This window comes from Tenrec ecaudatus, chromosome 11 (assembly GCF_050624435.1).
Source record: "Tenrec ecaudatus isolate mTenEca1 chromosome 11, mTenEca1.hap1, whole genome shotgun sequence".
In the NCBI taxonomy this organism is placed as follows: domain Eukaryota; kingdom Metazoa; phylum Chordata; class Mammalia; order Afrosoricida; family Tenrecidae; genus Tenrec; species Tenrec ecaudatus.
In genome coordinates, this window is record NC_134540.1 from 107,789,758 (window position 1) to 107,797,238 (window position 7,481).

The window sequence follows — 7,481 nt, forward strand, 5'->3', positions numbered from 1 at the left end:
GGCTCTTTGAGCTGAGGGACTTGGAAACTCTGAGTTGGTCATTTTATTCTGGGCCGTCCTCTGTGCCCAGCGCTGTGACTACTGTGCCAACATCTTCATTACAGGTTTCCTTGATTTTCAGCAATCCTCTGCTTCAGCAAGTACAGTGTCCTCTATTCGTAATTACACTTTCCTGGTGGAGTGTGTAAGTCAGCATCATCTCATCCCCAAGGAGCATTCTGGTTGACATTTTTCTAAGACTGATTTGTTTCTTCTGCTGCTAGTTTGTGACGCATTCAATCATTTGTCACAACACCATGCTTGAGTGTGTTCAGTCTTCTCCTAGCTTCCTTGGTCACTTTCCTGCTTTGACATTCATATAAGGTGATTGAAAAGGCCATGGCTTGTGTCAGGTGCACCTTAGTTATCACACGACTCTTTTGGCTTCTTTGAAAGAGGTCTTTCACAGCAGATTTGGCTAATCAATATGTTGTTTGAGTTCTTGACCCCTGCTTCCACGGACATGGACTATTTGTGCAAGGAAAATGACACACTTGATAACTTCAAGTTCTTTTTGTTGTTTATTGGTCAGATACAAGGATTGTTGTTTTCTTTACATTTAGCTATAATGCTCTATGTGGTCTTTGACCTCCAGTAAGTGCTTCAAATTACCTACATTTCAGCCAAGCCTGTTTGTGCAGTCTGCATTGGTATAATAGTTTGTTAAGGAGTCTTCCTCAGCTCCTGCTGTCATGTGCTTCCTCATGCCGTCTGTCTTTCAGATGATTTGCTCAGCATAGAGATTGAATTGGTAAGGTTGAGGGACACAACCCTTTTCTAATTTTGAACCATGCAGCTTCACCTTGTTCTGCTCTTGATCATGAACAGGCTCCACAGGAGAACAACTACTGGTTTTACCAATGCTTCACAATATTATCCATGAATTTCAATGTACTATAACTGTATTTCATCTATTATGTGAACTTGCACCACTCCTCTGGCAGTTTGTCCTACTATGGAGGCTCACCTGTTCCTGCAATGTTGGAAGCTGTGCCACTGGTATGGTAATTATCAGCAAAATCATCCAGGACAGCAAGTCATTCAGCAAGCTTTTGGACTAATATTGACAAGGAAGAAGATCAACTGACTCTAACAGATCCATGTTCATGCCGATTCCAAATAAAGTGATTCGACAGAATGTGGAAATTATTGAACAATATTGATAATGCCACAAGCAGGTAAAATTTTGCTGAAAATAATTCAATAAGGTGCAGTAGTACCATGTCAAGTAACCTCCAGAAATTCATAAGAGGACATGGAATGAGGAATGTCATTTTTAATATCAGATAGATCTCGATCGAAACCAGAGAAAACCAGAAATATGTGTACTCTTATTTGATTGATGACACAACAGCATCTGATTAGATTCTGTGGATCATAACATACTAAAGAGCACATGGTGAAGAATAGGAGTTCTAGAACACTTTATTGTGCTCATGCAGAACCTATATACCATTAGTCAAGTCATTGTAACTGAAAAAAGGGTGGGGGGAGGATATGGCATGGTTTAAAAACAAAGAAGGCGTATGCCAAAGCTGTCTCCTTTCACCGTGTACATTTTCTATTTATGCTGAGAAAATATCCCGAGAAGCTAGACTACAACGAGACAAATACAGCACCAGGATGGAAGGGATTCTCATTGAAAACCTGCCATGTGCAGATGACACCACCTTGCTTGCTGAAAGCGCAGAGAACTTGAACTACTTACTGGATTACATCTCAGCATAAAGTAAACAAACCTTCTGAACCAATAAGAAGCATCATGAAAAATGGAGAAAAGATTGATGTTGTCGAGGATTGCGATGAACTAGGGTCCATAATCAATACCCGTGGGAGCAGGAGTCATGATAACCAATGGCACATGGCACTGCGTAAATCCGCTACAAAAGCCCCCTTTAAGCCATTCAAAAGCAACCATGTCACTTTGAACATTAACATGTGCTTGACCCAAGTCATGGCATTTTCAATCATTTCATACGCTTGCGAAAGCTGGACAATGAATAAGAAAGACCAGAGAAGAATGGATGGTTTTGCATGATGGTGCTGACAAAGGATATTAAATACATCCGGGACTGCCAGAAGAGTGCACAACCTAGGTTGGAAGAATTAGCATTAGACTGTTCCTTAGGCGTGAGGGTGGCAAGATTGCTAGCATGTGTTTTAGACATGTTATCAGGAGGGACAGCCATCATGCATGATAAAGAAGAGGGTCAGGGAAACAGAGGAGGACTCTCAGCAGGATGGATGGATGCAGTGGCTGAACCAGCGGCCCCAAACACAGGACTGATTGTGAAGATGCTGCAGGATCAGACAACGTTTTCTTCCCCTTTTGTATTTAGGGCCACTATGAGTCAGAACCAACTAGATGGGACCTAACAACAGTGATGCGAACATGCCCTGTAGGGGTCTTATGCCCTATTATAGTGGGATTGTCTTGGGATGGCAGGGAATAGATTGCCGGAGGAGGTGTCAGGGAAACCGCCACCAAGTAGCTATGGTTGGGCAAATTGGGTGCATTGTTAGGAGTTCCCCAGACTAAGTGAGCAAGATCATTCATGGTCGTGAAAAGTGGCACTGGAAAGGCTCAGAAGAAGGAAAGAGGGTTGCTGATGTCCATTCTGTTTATCGATCTGGCCAGAGAGCAAGCTTTCTTGTCATTGTGCTCTCCTTGCCAGCCAAGCAAACAGAGCATGCTTTGATGGGGTCATCCAGAGAGGTTAAGCCCTGCATGGCTTATGAAAGGGCTCGGGGCTGGGGCTTGGAAAAACGCAAAAATGGGGCGTCACTTAAAGCTTTTGGCGTGCTGAGACAAGACTCTTACAGGAGCCCTGGGATTTTTGCAGAGGAGAAAGTGCTTAAAGATAGATTATGCAGCCAACAGGGAGGCAGTAAATGATTTCAGTGGGGCCAATATTGGGACATTTGGCAGCCCTGTTTATTGGGCTTGGCTATTGGATACCTTTGTGAATCTCTTTGTGAATGCCCATGAGAGGTTAGAGTGAAAATGTGGAACTTTTAAGCATTTTAATGTGTTTTCAATTGCATTTTAATTTTTAATAAAACTTTTAATAAAGTTCTGTTTAAAGATCCACAAGGATCAGAAGATCCCATTTAATGGGGAATTCAATACTACTCCCTCTCTTCACTGGGTGAAAGATGGACTTAACAAGACCCTGGTACATTTCTTTCAAGTAAACGCAATAAGGAGGCTGTTGGAATAGGAAAAAAGGGGAGGTGCATATGTGCATGTGCATATCTTTTTCCCTCCCTATGTTGTCAGTAATTCTACTCTTTGGAAGTCACTGCTGAGCTTCTGGCACCTTTGACTAATACTTTTTTCATATAATAGTTCTCCCACTCCAAAGACGGTACGGACATCGGAGCCAAACATTTTTCTGTTTTGTTTGCAAGAAATCGAACTGACAGATATACCTGTCTATTTTTGTTCCAAGAAAATGTCTTGGTAGAAATGTGTGAAAATATATTATATGGCAGTCTCTGGAAATGTTTCAGATGCAGCAATAAATTGATTGTGGTTTTTGGACCAGATGTGCACCAGGTTAGAATTAGTGCTTCTCCATACTCTAGCTCCATGCTTAAGTAAATAGAAAGAAGTGCTCTGTTGTTCAGTGAGATGTCTTATGTGGATGGGCAGCACGTTTTTACATTTAATGCTAATAGAAACATAACAATTACACAAGTTGGGGCTACTCACTCTCTTCACACCCACTATGTAACCGATAAGATGAAAACACAGGACCTCCTCTTTTTGTTCTGACTCCTGAGGTTAAGAGACAGATTTTAGTTGGAAAATCCCAATAGCTTATGTTACCTTATTCTCTTTACTCAGATAGAAATTAAAGAATGTTTCATATCTGATTGCAGTATTTTAAATCACTGCCTTTGATTTAATATGCAATGTGCTTCAACAAGTGTGTGGGAAAACTCCATTATCTTTCAATCCTATTTTTCTATGAACATTCTGAAGCCCCTCATCTGGTAGAACCAGTGGTGGAATTCAGTCGTACCGGTTCAGGAGAACCAACACCTAACTTTTTGTGGAGTTCAGCGAATTGGTAGTTAACATGGCACTTGTAATCCGGGTTCTGTCTACATACCTTGGACTGCCAATGCTCCTTCGAAGTTAGGATGGTGAGCTTTTTCAGAAACGGGTTTGCCACTAGAATATACATGTTGGTGGAAACCCTCACAGAAATCTAAGCCAAAATGAGAAAGGAGAAGACTCTTAGCAACATCATTGTCCTTGGACGCAAGTCCACCACAACTAGTCACCTGATCTACAAATGAGGTGGGATCGACAAAAAAACAAACAAAAACATCAACAAATTGAGGAGGAGGCGCCTGAGATGAGGAATGGCTCCTTTAAGGCTGCCTGCCTCTGGATCAGCATGGCATCACCGTTTCTATCTCCTGTGGACATTTGAGACCATCGAGTACTACATGGCCAGTATAGAGACTTCATTAAAAACATGACTACAGGAATATCACAAGCTAACTACGCTGTCCTTGTTGCTGCTGGTGCTAGTGAATTTGAAGCTGTTATCCCCAAGAATGAACAGACCCTTGAGCCTGCCCTTCTGGTTACACACTGGGTGTGAAATAGCAAATAGTGTTAACAATGGATTCTACTGAGTCACCCTTCAGCCAGAAGAGATATGAGGAAATCATTAGGGAAGTCAGCACCTACATTTAAAAAATGGTCAACAACCCTGACACCGTGGCATATGTGCCAGTGTCTGGTTGGAATGGTGACAGCATACTGGAGCCAAGTGCTAATATGCCTCAGTTCAAGGGGTGGAAGGTTACTTGTAAGGCTGGCAATGCCAGTGGAACCACACTGCTGGAAGCTCTGAGATTGCATCCTGACACCAAGTCGCCCAAGAAGCCCCTGCGCCTGCCTCTCCAGGATGTCTATAAGATCGGTGGTCTTGGCACTGTCCCTGTGGGCAGAGTGGAATCTGGGGTTCTGAAACCTGGGATGGTGGTGACCTTTGCTCCGGTCAGTGTTACCACTGAAGTGAAGTCTACTGAAATGCACCATGAGGTTTGAGTGGAGCTCTGCCTGGGGACAATGTAGGCTTCAAAGTCAAGACCGTCTCTGTCAAAGATGTTCGCCGTGGCAATGTGACTGGTGGCAGCAAAAATGACCCACCAAGGGAAGCAGCTGGCTTCACTGCTCAGGTGCTCGTCCTGAACCATCCAGGCCAAATCAGTGCTGGAGACGCACCTGTGCTGGATCGTCACCCTGCTCGCATGCTTGCAAGTTTGCTGAGCTCAAATAGAAGATCGATAACTGATGTGGTAAGAGATGGAAGAGGCCCCACATTCCTGAAATTTGGCGATGCTGCCATCATTGGCATTGTGCCTGGCAAACCCATGTGTGTGAAGGGCTTCTGACTAGCTTGCTCTGGTCGTTTTGCTGTGCGAGACATGAGACAGACAGTTGCTGTCCGTGTTATCCAGGCAGTGAGCCCAAAAGCTGCTGCAGATGCCAAGGTCACCAAGCCTGCCCGAGGCTCAGAAGACTAAATGAATATTACCCATCACACCTGTCACGCCAGTCTTAATCAGCAGCAGAACAGTCTGCAAACTGTTTGTCTGAACTGGCCATTTAGGTTTCACAGTAAAAGACTGGTTGATCATAACAGTGCATTGTACAATGTCCAGAGGAAAGGAACGTTTTGGGGACCAAATGTTTCTTTTTGTGTGTGGCAGTTTTAAGTTATTCGTTTTCAAAATCAACACTTCCTAAATGGGAAACAACTTGACCCAAAATTTGTCACGGCATTTTGAGAGTCAAAATTAAACAAAGTTTAATTAGGGGGGTTGGGGAGAAGTTCGGGTGATGGGACTCCATCTCATTTACTTTGGACATGTTATCAGGACGGACCAGGCCCTGGAAAAGGACATCACGCTCGGTGAAGTAGAAGGGTAGCGAAAAAGCGGAAGATCTTGATGAGATGGATTTACATGGGGGTGGGGGATGGGGGGAAGCACTGATAAGCATGGCACCAGACTGAGCAGTGTTTTGTTGTGTTAGACACAGGGCCACTGCGAGGTGGAACTGACTTGATGACAACTACCAAGAGCAGCTCCGGAACTGGAATTCAGCCCCTTTCTCTCCCTATCACTGGCTGCTCAAGGCCTGACATAGAATATAAAGCTGGACTATTCTTGAATGAACGCTACTATGACACTATCGAAAATTTACACACACACACACACACACACATAATCATATGGTTCAAGGATTGCTTTGCATCTTCTAGCCCATGAAAACTTTTGAGGTAAATCTGAGCGATGTTTAGGAAAGCTTGGAACAATAGTGGTAGAACTCACAAAGATATTGAGGGGAGACCTTGTGGTGTTTCCAGAATATCCGCGCTGGAATGTGTTGGAGAAAATGAGTGGATACCCAGCAAGTGTAGATGGGGCAGAACTAGGGATGCACAGTCAAGGTGTGTGTTTAGGAGTTCACATGTGTTTACTAAACATGCTAGAGAAGGTTTAAGAACACAGAGGGAAAGAATCACTTACCTAAAGTTTCCAGCACGTTGGGGGCTATCCCAAGTTGAATTTTCCCATTGTAATCAAAGTGGTTTTTTAATAATGAGAAGGTCATATTTCTTTTTGCATGAGGTAATAAGTCAATCTCTTTACTGAACTGAAAGTATTTGAGAGTTGTTGGCAAAATGGCCAACTTCTTCGTGAGTCTGTGAGAAGAGGAGGAAATGGGGATCAGGACAATGGGACAAAGAAAGAAGGGAAGCCAGACGATCCTAGTCCGCCACTTTCTTAATCCTTCTGCAAGGACCTGGAAACAAAGGGAGAGGAAAATGTACAAGAAAGAAGATGAGGAGGAAGACCTCATGAGCCCAGGACACAGCACCGAGCTCAAAGCTTGATTCTGGGACTTAAATTAAGGTTATATTTTTAAGATTATGTCTAACAAATATTTATTAGCTCCTATGTGCTAGACACTGTAAACGAAAGCATCAGTTCATAAAGAAGAATTGCTAACTCTTTAAGGCAGTAGATTAATCCATTATTGAGGCATCAGCAGCTGGTTGGTTGTTCAAGAACAGGTACCCTTTTATTCTGCAGAGCCCGAAAGTTCAGGCAAATGTAGAGGGATTTGTTGAAAGAACACCAGAAAAATCTCTCAAAAACAGACTTAGTTACCCAGTGCTGTTGTAACACAAACACCACAAATTGGGAGTTTAAAGAACAAGAGTTATTTTTTCACAGTCCTGGTTCAAATCAATGTGTTGGCTATGTTTATTCCTTCCTGGCTGGTAGCCCTGGGGATCCCATGGTATCTTTATTCCCCTTGTCTGTAGATTATCCACACCTGCCCTCAATCCTTCCACTTTTGTACTTCGCTGTCTGTTTTGCTCACTTTGTAACTCAGAGTGATCAGA

The 7,481-nt window shown here is 43.2% G+C and overlaps 1 pseudogene; it reads left to right on the forward strand.

Annotated features, from left to right (window-relative positions):
* Positions 1–4,266: 4,266 nt before the first annotated feature.
* LOC142461031 (putative elongation factor 1-alpha-like 3) lies at positions 4,267–5,589 on the forward strand (annotated as a pseudogene).
* The last annotated feature ends 1,892 nt before the right edge of the window (positions 5,590–7,481 follow it).